The sequence below is a fragment of the Gossypium arboreum genome, chromosome 10 (assembly GCF_025698485.1).
Source record: "Gossypium arboreum isolate Shixiya-1 chromosome 10, ASM2569848v2, whole genome shotgun sequence".
Taxonomy (NCBI): domain Eukaryota; kingdom Viridiplantae; phylum Streptophyta; class Magnoliopsida; order Malvales; family Malvaceae; genus Gossypium; species Gossypium arboreum.
In genome coordinates this window covers 30509465-30521724 of record NC_069079.1, presented here as the reverse complement: position 1 = coordinate 30521724, position 12260 = coordinate 30509465, and the positions used below count along the sequence as shown (strand labels likewise).

Below are 12260 nucleotides of genomic sequence, written 5' to 3'. Positions count from 1 at the left end.
ATTTTGTTATGTGATTTTTTTTAGTAATTTTGATAGTTATTGATTTTAGGATCAAACCATGAAAAGGTTAAGAATTAAAGTTTAAAATTGAAATTCTGAATATTAATGGCTGTATGGTAGCCTAAAATAATTAGATAAAGTGTTAATTGAGAAAATTTAGCTCATTGATAGGAAATTTGATAATGTTTATGTGTTAAATTGATGAATGGTAATATATATTTATTTATATTTATTGTTAAAAAAATATAAATTGAATTGAAATGATCAAAAAGAATGGAAAGCTGGATTGAGTACAGTCGTTCAGTGCAAAGGATGAATTGACAGATAAGACCATAGTTGGACCATGGCAATGTTTAAATGTAAGCCCATAGCTGGGCTATGACATTTTAATGAAAAGACCATAACTAGGTGATGGCACAAAGAAAACAATGTACTTATATCCGTAAGTTACTCTTCGATTTGGAAAGACTAGGGTAGAGATATGGAAAAATTATGTATATTTATGATTATGAATTGTTACCAAAATAAATATATACTGAAATTCATAAAATGATGGTATATGAAATATTAATTATTGTAATTATTATTTAACATGTATGATAAGTAGAATGAGATGAGAATTTGATATTATGATACTGAGTTGAATTCTTAAGGATTTGTGATTATTAAATTAAAATTAATATTGGTTGAAATTGAAAAGTGATTTTAAACCCTATTAACTGTATCGGGCAATATTTAAATATAAGACCATAGCTGGGCTATGACATTTTAATGAAAAGACCATAACTAGGTTATGGCATAAAGAAAATGATGTACTTATATCTGTAAGTTGTTCTCCGATTTTGAAAGACTTGGTTAGAGATATGGAAAAATTATGTATATTTATGATTATGAATTGTTACCGAAATAAATATATATGAAATTCATAAAAATGATGGTATATGAAATATTTAATTGTTGTAATTATTATTTAACGTGTATGATAAGTAGAATGAGATGAGAATTTGATATTATGATACTAAGTTGAATTCTTGAGGATTTGTGATTATTGAATTAAAATTAATATTGGTTGAAATTGAAAAGTGATTTTAAACCCTATTAACTGTATCGGGCTGAGTCGGATATAGTTGGCATGCCATAGGATTGGAAATGTTTAGGGATTATTTCAACTTCATGTCGATGAGACAGTGTCAAATTCGGATAAATTCGATGAGTATTGGGTCATAGCTGATGAGACACTGGGTGCCAATTTATTACTTCGAATTATACGATGAGGCATTGGGTCCCAAACTGGTGTGTTTTGGTTGGATCTGTATATCCGTCCGAGTCTGAGTCGTGTTAATAGGGGTAAATGAATAATAAAGTTTTATAATTGATATTGAAATGGTATGGTATGAGAAATGCAAGTAAAATAGTGAATTGAAGGATGTGAAATACATTGCAAATATATGGAATATATGAGTTATATACTCAAGAAATGACTATCGAATGGATATTGCAATTATGTAATGAAATGTGAAACAATTTGTGAAAAGCCATTTAAGATAAAAAATTAATGAGAATTGGATGTACTATGAGTGATCGTAGATATTTATGAATTAATATTGGAAGACTTATGATTATTACCGATATATAATTGAAATACGGAAATGATATTTACATGATATATTGAAATGTGACATGGAAATGGTATTTACTTAATATATATTAAAAAGTGACATGTAAATATGTGATTATCTTTGTTTATGTTGATACAAGGAAAGCATGTATATGGTAACATGTCGAGAAAATAAGTTTATCAATATTAAATTTATATGTAAGATGTGCAAGTATGCTAACTATTGTTGTTGCATGATATTTAGGCAATTGCCAAGCTATTAGCTGAATAATAATTTGTTTATTCATTTGATGCATTGAAATGACAAGTATTTAAATGAAAATAAGTTAGTGTTCATGAAGGAATGGTAAGGTTTAAATTATGCAATTTCTTATGGAACAATTTATTATGTGTCCAATTAGAATAAGGCTTGGTTAATTGCATTAATTTGTAACCGTGGTTGGATGATATACATATGACTTGTATGATATGCATATGGAATAAGTGTGGAAGAATTAAAGTTATGTAAAATTTTACTAAGCTTGAGGATATAAGTCTATGTGTGATATTATGGATTAGTTCATTTTGTGAATTAGTGAGAATATTTTATGAGAATTACGGTAACAATATTGGATTATTTTTGAAATGTAAAGTTTTATAATTGAAATAAATTAATATGATTAAAGAATATACGAGCTTACTAAGCAATCATTGCTTACGTATTTGTTTTATTTATTTACCTAATAGATTATCAAAAGCTCGAACAGGTTGGAAGCTTATCGAAGCTATATCACACTATCCATTGGTTTTATTGGTAATTATTGATGACCTAATTCTAGTTATAATGGCATGTATAGGTTATTTTGACTAAAGGTTAGTGTATAGGTGTTTTGTTAAAATTAGTCATGTATTTAGCTTATGTTTGGTATTGTGGTGTTTACATGATTACCTTAAAAATGTTGATATGATTGAATGATGAGAGGTAAAGTAGTAATCAAATAAACATAAAACGTGCATAAAATCATATTGGTTATGTGTGAACATATAGGTATAATGATAATTCGTTTCAAGAATATTATTTAGTAAAAATTTGCACATACATGTTTGAATAAGTCAGGTAGAGTGCCTATGAAGGTACATTGGTTAAGTACTTAAAATGTCTATTTTGACATGTTTAGAGTATGTTTAACTGAGTTTTAAATTAGTTGAATAAATGGTTTTGAGTTGCTTGATGTGTAATGTACGTATTTGATCTGAAATGTCCGGTAATGCTCCATAACCTTATTCTGGTGGCGGATAAGGGTTAGGAGGTGTTACAAACAGACAAAGTTAACCGTGTGTTCATCGCCCACAAAGCAAATAAAGATTTTCTACTCAAAGCATCCGTGACTACATTGGCTTTCCTGGATGATAATCAATTACTAATTCATAGTGTTTCAACAACTAGAACCATTTTTGTTGTCGCAAATTCAAATCTTTCTAAGTCATTATATACTTCAAAATCTTATAGTCAGTAAAGATATGACACTTCTCACCGAATAAATGATGTCCCCAAATTTTCATAGCTAAAACAATATCATCCAATTCTAAATCGTGTGTCAAATAATTCTTTTCATGCGGCTTTAATTGTCTGGAATCATAGGCTACCACCTTGCCCTATTGTATCAAAACAATCCCAAACCGTTTAATGACGCATAGTTGAAAATCACAAACTCTTCGCCCAATTCAAGCTGAACTAAAACTGGTGCATTAGTTAACAATGCTTTCAACTATTCAAAACTCTGTTGGCATTTCTCGGACCATTCGAACTTCACATTTTTCTATAACAATCGAGTAATTGGTGTAGCTATCATCGAGAACCTTTTTACAAAATGCTGATAATATCTAGCTAATCCCAGAAAACTTCTAACTTTAGATACATTTCTTGGTGGTTTCCAGTCAACAGCTGCCCAAATTTTGCTCGGATCAACTCAGATACCTTCTGCTGAAATAATATTCCCTAAAAATCCAACCTCTCATAGCCAAAACTTGCATTTACTGAATTAAGCAAACAATTGTTTATCTCTCAATGTTTGTAATACAATTATTAAATTTTCAGCATGCTCAGACTCATCTCGAGAATAGATCAAAATGTCATCAATGAATACAACGAAAAATCTATCTAAATACGGTTTAAAGATTCGATTCATCAAATCCATAAAAATTCCAAGAGCATTAGTTAATCCAAAAGGCATAACAAGAAATTCATAATGCCTGTACCTTGTTTTGAACGCAGTCTTCGGTACTTCTAAATCTTTAACTTGCAACTGATAATAACCAGATCTCAGATCAATCTTCAAAAATACAGTTGCTCCTTTCAACTGATCAAATAAACCATCAATTCTCAGCAAATGATACTTATTATTAATTGTAACCTTGTTGAGCTAACGATAATCAATACACAAGCTCATCGACCTATCTTTCTTCTTTACAAATAACACTGGTGCAACCTAGGGCGAAAAACTAGGTCGTGGAAAACCTCTATCTGTTAACTCTTGCAACTGAGAATTCAACACTTTCAATTCTGTTAGAGCCATTCTGTACAAAACTATCAATATCGGTGATGTTCCTGGCACTAATTCAATAGCAAACTCAACTTCTCTGATCGGTGGCAACCCAGGCAATTCCTCTGGAAACACATCCGGTTATTCACAAACCACTGGTACTGATTCAATCTTTCATTCAGACACTTTTGTATCCAATACATACACAAGGTAAGTATCACAACCTTTTCGCACATATTTCTGAGCTAACATCGATGATATCACAATAGGCAATCCACTCGACTCATCAGATTCAATTCGAAGAGTTTCTTATTCTGACATTTCAATTCAATAGTCTTTCGTTTACAATTCACAACAGCATCATGCAGAGTCAACCAATCCATACCCAAAATCACATCGAATTCATCAAACAGTAAAAGCATCAAATTTGCCCAAAAACAGTAACCTCAAGTCATCAAAGGACAATTCTTGCAAACTTTATCAACTACGACATACTTGCCTAAGGGGTTCGATACTTTAATCACAAATTCAGTAGACTCAATAGGAAAACTCTTACTAGACACTAAATTCATACAGATATATGAATGAGTTGATCTATGATCAATCAAGGCAATTACACTAGTGTCATAGAGAGAAAATGTACCGGTGACAACATCTGGTGATGACGCATCTTTAAGAGTGCGGATAGCGTAAGCTCTGGCTGGTGCTCTAGCCTCAGATCTCACAACAGAGTCTTTTGTCATTCCTTTTCTACTAGTAACATTTCCCATATTTCTAGGTGGTCTCCCTCTAGCAACTGTGTTACTCGGTCTTGCATTATGATATCTATTTTTCTCGGGTAACTCAGGACAATCCCGAATGAATTGATCTTGCGAGCCATATTTAAAACAAACTTTATTACTCATCCAGCAGTCTCCAAAGTGTCGTCTACCACACTGTTGACACTTAGGTTTATTGTTTCTCACACTACCCACACTCGACACTGAAGTACCCTGAACTTTAGGACTCGTGTATTGTTTCCCACGATCTTTATTTGAATATTCCACTAAAGCTGTCAAACGACTATATGAATCCCGTGATTTCTTTGACAAAAAGTGATATGGTTTACTCATCAACCTCTTTCTCTAATCTCTAGCATCGAAATCAGCTTTTCTCTCTTCTTTGCCAAGTTCCTCGGCTTTGCAAGCTCTGTCAACTAATACAACAAATTCCTTCAATTTCAGAATTTCGACTAACAGTCTGATGTCTTCGTTTAACCCGTCTTCAAATCTTTTACACATAATTTCCTCAGTGGAAAACATTCTTGAGCAATTTGCTGAGTCTTACAAACTCTCTCTCATACTCAGTTACAGACATTCGGCCTATTTCAGTTCCAGAAATTCCTTGCCCTTTTGGTAAATAAACTGCTGGCTTATATATTTATTTCTAAACTTGATTTGAAAGAATTCTCACGTGACTCTTTCTCTCGGTACCACAGATATCAAAGTATTCCACCACTGATATGCAGTGTCTTTTAGAAGTGATACGATAAATTTTACACATTCAGCTGGTGTGCAAGATAGTTCATCAAATACTTTGATCATATTCTCAAGCTAAAACTCAGTTCTGTCAGGATCATCATCAACGGTAGCTCTAAACTCTTCAGCCCCATACTTTTAGATTTTATCAACTGGCGGCTTACTCAATCATAAAAGTTCCAAACCTTGAGGAGCTTCAGGGACCGGTCAGATAATAGGTGGGGGTGGAGGTTACTGAGCAGCCAGATTTGTTCGAACAAACTCAGTGAACCACTCGTTCAACATTTGGAAGAAAGCTTCTTTCGCCTCTCCTCCCTGGCTACCTGATATAGGTCTCGACTCAAATTGCGCTACTTCGTGAGCGGAGGCTGGCGCATTACTCTCAACATCACTAGCCACTACTCTATTAGGATCCATTTACTATAAGAAAACACATTTTAAACTGTCAGGAGATATCGCACTATCACAAGTTATATATGGCATGTATAGCTAGACTCTCACATATGCTACGTTAGTCTGAGAATTACTAAACCATAGCTCTGATACCAATAAATGTAACACCGCTCACCTGTATCCATTACCAGAATAGGATTATGGAGCATTATCAGACATATTATACAATCGAACATACATTTCTCATACAATTATCAAATTCAAATACAAGACATTCACAATCTTTCATCAAGTCCCTAATACGAGCCTATGATACCCAAAACATGCTTTAAAAGTGGTTCAAGACTAAACCAATAACTCAGGAAATTTTTTAAAAAATATAGAAAATTTTTCAAAATACAGGGGACACATGCCCGTGTGGCCTGGCCGTGTGGATATTCGAAATGGGATCACATGGCCGTGTCCTAGCCTGTGTCTGACCCCGTGTAACTCTTTGACTTGGGTTACATGGCCAAGCACACGCCCGTGTGCTGGGCCGTGCCAAACCTGTAGGGTATACTAACTTATGCCACAAGTCCAAGTCACATGCCGGTGTGCTACGCCGTGTGGAGCATACTGACTTCATTTCTAATTAAACACTAGGGTACACACAGCCGTGTCACCAGACCGTGTGTCACACATGGCTTAGACACACGTCCGTGTCTTTGCCCATGTGGACAAAAATAGGCTATTTACCAAGCCATCTTTCTCACCTAAATTGCAACCACCTAAAAACATCAATTGGCATATAGCATAGCATCAATAGAAATTTGAACCAATCTTAACCAAGCATAATTCATGCCATTTCAATACCATCAACTATAAGGCACACAAGTACCACAATATGCTATTCAATTTCATACCAAAATCACATTCTCAATTCACTTAACTAGTTAGCTTTATATATGTACTTGCTTACTTCTAATCACATGCATACCAATTCTTCAAAATTCAACCATATGGTACTCAAATACCAATTCACAACAAGCATATAAAATGGCAATTATCAACCACATAACAAAAGGCCATTTGCACAAATATAGACATCACCAAATATACCAAAATAAGCCAACTCTCAGGCCTATACACAAAACCAAACACTTATCATTTACAAGCCAACTCAAACAGATAAAATCCATTACTAACATATACCAACATGACCATAGCTCCTATACATGCCATATAACCAAATACATAAGTTCAAAAGTACCAAAGTGATAGCTTGATAGTGTGATGAGATCTTCGACAGTTCCCAAATCCCAGCTAGCTTCGATATTCACTATAAAACATGAAAAATTAAACAGAGTAAGCTATAAAACTTAGTAAGTTCGTATAGTAATAAACTCAACTTGTCATAAATACACAATTCACACAATTGAATATATCAATATAAAACTCATATTAATCCACAAACCTATCACATAATCATTCATAAGGTTAGTTGTGAAATTCACAAGTTCCTTCTATTCAAAGCTTATACGGCTCATGTACATACCTGTACCATCTCGAACCTCATACTCATCCATATCTTTGACATACCCATTGAACCATATGGAATACTATCGAATACTCGGGAATCTTGCATCTTAAGTGCCAATACATAGCAGAAGCTATCTAAATCTCATATCACATAAAATGCTCACTCTCGAGCTATCAACTGGTCTGCTCATACAAGCTGACGGTCATGACATAGCTACACGGTGCTGCTCACACAATCTGATGAAAATCCACAACACAGGCCGAATAACTCAGCCATTGGTAGGACGTACGGACCAACACCCAAATCACGTAACCCCTAATGACATGTAATTCGTATCCTAATCTATTCTTAAGGTTCAACCGGGATTTCACATTTGTCGAATCATCGTCGAACATATCCGCAAGGTCGTATTCACAAATAATTCAATAATAAAGAACTTAAAACGTAATTATATTAGTATTTATTAACATATGAACTTACCTCGAATGCAAAAACGATAAAATGAGTCGATTAGTCAAAAACTTTGTTTTTCCCTCGATCTAGATCTGACATCGCTTTTCTTGATTTATATGTAATCAAATTTAGCTTATTTAATTTTCATTCTATTCAATTTAGCCCAAAAATCACATTACGACAACTTTACACTTTTCCCCCTAATATTTCAACATTTTTACAATTTAGTCCTTATCTCATAAAAACACAAATTCATACAGCTAGGTCCCTACTCATGCTAGCCGAATTTCACATGAACCCATAGCAGCCCATATTTTTCATTTATTTCACAATTTAACAACAAAATTTACACATTTCACAATTTAATCCCTAATTGGCAATTTTATGAAAAATCACTTTATAAATGTTGTTTATCTAACAACAACCATACATTTTCTATCATCAAACATTAAAATACACCTATATTCAACAATGGAAAAACCTTAAACCTTTAATAGTTTTGCAAATTAGTCCCTGGGCTAGCTAGATTAAGCTGCAGTGATATTAAAAATATAGAAATTATTAAAAAAGGGACAAAATTCACTCACCAATTAAGTTTCAAAATGACTGAACCATAGCAAGCTGATAAACCATAATTTATACATATTTTTACCCTATGCTTAACACATTTTATGGATGATTTTTCCTTAGAATTGGTGGATTCGATGCTCCTAATGCCTTAATTTCATGTTTTATACTTAGGAGAACATAGGAGAGCGAAAGGAATAAGAAACGGGCGAAAAATAGAGAAAATGGGCCAAAGTACAAAATCAATACGGCCTGGACCTCCTCACACGGACAGACCACACGGCCATGTCAATTTGGCAGATTCGAAGCATGACTCACACGGGCGTGTCCCTGTCGAGCCCAAGTTGAGTCCAATTCAGGAAAGGCCAATTTTAAGGGTTTTTAGGCATTCTAAAGCCTATAAATACGCCTTAAAGGAAGAGAAAGAGGGGAGGCACAGAGAGGGAGGAAGGAATTACTCGAAGAAAGCCAATTGTTCCATCTCAGAAGTCGGATTCATCATCAAGACTGAAGATCTCCCCTCAATTTCCCTTTAGGAGTTTTGGGTTTTCTTTATGTTTTGTATTCGTTATTCTTCTGAGATGTTTTCCTTTTTAGTTATGAACTAAATTCCCTAAATGCCTAAGGGGAATGAAACCTAAGACGAATCTTGTTATTATTTTCTGAATTGTATGATAAATATTTAACCTGTTCTGAATTATGTGTTCATAATTCTTGTTTTGATATCCCAGGATACTGATTCAAGATAAGCTCTTATTCAGAGTAGGAATAGACCCTATCTAAGAGTACATTTGTCATAATGAAGTGGAGTTGGTTGCGCGCCTAGAGATAGGGTGACAAGATTTTGCCAGATTAGGGTGAAACCAAATAGGGGGATCCATAGATCGAGAATGCAACCCTAGAGTGTTAATTAGAGAAAAGTGTCAATTATTCAATCTGGGGATTAGACGTTATTAGTCTTGAATAGGGATAAAACATAACTTAGGGATCTCTACGGAACAAGTTAAGTGAATAAATCGTTCAATTCGAAGCCAGAATAACAAGTAAAGTCTAGGTGGATTTTTCCTTAGGTATTGTCTTAATTCAATCGTTTTCCAAAAGTAATCCCCCAAATTTACTTTCTGTGAATTCTTAGTTTAGATAATTAGTTAGTTAAAACAAAACTGCCTTATTTTTAGGCTAGATAATAACAAGACGGTCATTACTAGTACTTTTAGTTCCTTTGGGTTCGACAATCCAGTCTTGCTAAAACTATACTACTGTTCGATAGGAACACTTGCCTACATCGTGATAATAGTTAGTTTCAAGAATGATTCATTATAAATATTTAAAACCTGTCACACGAAAATCGCGATCAAGTTTTTGGCGCCGTTGCCTGGGAACTAAGATATTAGGAACGCTCAATTTTTATTACTTTAGCCATTTATTTTTCTTGCAATTTAATTTAATTTAATTTAATTTTTTATTTATTAATTTAATTTTTTCTTTCTCTTGGAAGGTTTTTATAGTTTATGACTAGAAGAAACCCGTCAGGACCACTACTCTTTGACAAAAAAATCGATCGCACAGTTCGCAGAAAGCAAAGAGAAATAAGGTGAAGCTTAAGATACATAGAGAACGAGCAAGAGGACAATACTCAACCCCCAACCGAGGAGATGGCTGAAAATCAAGACAATCAGCTACCTCCTGCAATTGCGGTTAATCAAAATCCTACTCCATGCACTATATATGGTTATGATAAACCTCCTTTAACAGGAACTGAATCAAGCATAGTTAGACCTGCTATCGCTGCAAATACTTTTGAACTAAAACCTAATACTATTCAAATGATACAACAATTTTTTCAGTTTGATGGTTTGCAGGATGAGGACCGCAACGCTCACTTAGCAAACTTTTTGGAACTATGCGATACATTTAAAATTAATGGTGTTTCTGGTGATGCCATTCATCTTTGGTTATTCCCTTTTTCATTGAGGAACAAAGCTAAACAGTGGTTGAACTCGTTACCATGAGGGTCAATCACTACTTGGGAGCAAATGACCGAAAAATTTCTATTAAGATATTTTTCGCCGGCTAAAACGGCCAAATTACGTAATGATATCTCTTTGTTTGTGCAGATGGACTTAGAAACACTCTACGATGCATGGGAGAGATACAAGAACCTTTTGAAAAGGTGCCCTCACCATGGGTTACCGCTTTGGCTACAGGTTCAAACATTCCATAATGGCCTGAATCCTTTGACTCGGCAAATGGTTGATGCACCTGCTGGTGGAACCATCAATAATAAAATACCTGAAGATGCTTATGAGTTTATAGAGAAGATGTCACTGAATAACTATCAGTGGCACGTCATGAGGAGAAAACCAACGAAAACAGCCGGTGTTTATAACGTCAATTCGGTCACCATGCTCTCTAATCAAATAAACTCTTGAATAAGAAAATTGATGGTTTTCTTAGTTCTTCACAGGTTCACCCAGTAATGCAGTGCGAAGCAAGTAGAGGTGGATTAAACAATTCGGAATACCAACCTTATGGCCACAACATGGATAATGAGCAGTTAAATTACATGGGTAATAATCCTCGATCTCAAAACAATCCATATAGTACCACTTATAATACAAGTTGGAGGAACCACCCAAATTTCTCATGGGGAGGTCAACGAAATCAGAGACCACCTCTAGGCTACAAACAACCACCCTATCAACAGGAAAAGAAACTGAACCTTGAAGAGATGCTGTCTAAATTTATCTCGGTGTCAGAAACTCATTTCCAGAACACCGAGATAGCACTTAAAAATCAACAAGCATCGATCCAAGGGCTCGAAACACAGATAGGCTAGCTATCCAAACTAATCTCCGAACGACGACAAGGTAGCTTGCCAAGTAATACTGAACCCAACCCAAGGGAACAACTCAACACAATTAATGTTCAAGATGAAGAAGAATTCGTTAAGCCTGAGCCAGAACCGAAGCAAGAAACTATGGTGAGCAGAGATCAAGATGAGGTAGGTCATAATAAAAACAAACCAATGAATGTCAAATATAAACATCGTGTGCCATACCTTAACGCGACAAGGAAAGACCACTCAGATGAACAATTTAGTAAATTCCTTAAACTCTTAAAAAAATTACATATTACCGTTAATGGAAGCCCTATCGCAGATGCCAAACGCAATAAAATTTTTAAATGAGCTTTTAGCAAATAAACAGAAGTTGGACGAGGCATCGTATGTGGAGCTAAACGCAGTTTGCTCAGCTCTTCTCCAGAATAAACTACCCAACAAACTAAAAGATCCAGGCAGTTTTACGATTCCTTGCTTAATTGGTAGTTTAGATGTTAATAATGCATTAGCTGATTTAGGGGCTAGTATTAACGTCATGCCCTACAAAATGTTTAAACAATTAGGTATTGGGAAACCCAAATAGACTAGGATGAGCATTCAATTAGTAGATAAAACTATAAGATTTCCTAGGGGTATTATTGAAGATGTGCTAGTTAAAATTGATAAATTTATAATTCCCGTTGACTTCATTGTTCTAGACATAGAGAAGGACAGCAACACTCCTTTGATTTTAGGACGGCCCTTTTTAGCAACTGCTAAAACTATTATTGATGTTGGCACAGGTGAACTCACAGTCCGTGTGGGAGACGAAACAGTAACCTTTCAAGCT

At 34.6% G+C, this 12260-nt stretch overlaps 1 non-coding gene across 1 annotated transcript; it reads right to left on the bottom strand.

The window, feature by feature from the left end:
* Positions 1–10673: 10673 nt before the first annotated feature.
* On the bottom strand, positions 10674–10780 carry LOC128282708 (small nucleolar RNA R71). The gene has a single exon (XR_008273063.1). It is a non-coding gene; the product is annotated as a small nucleolar RNA R71 (small nucleolar RNA).
* Between the last annotated feature and the right edge of the window lie 1480 nt (positions 10781–12260).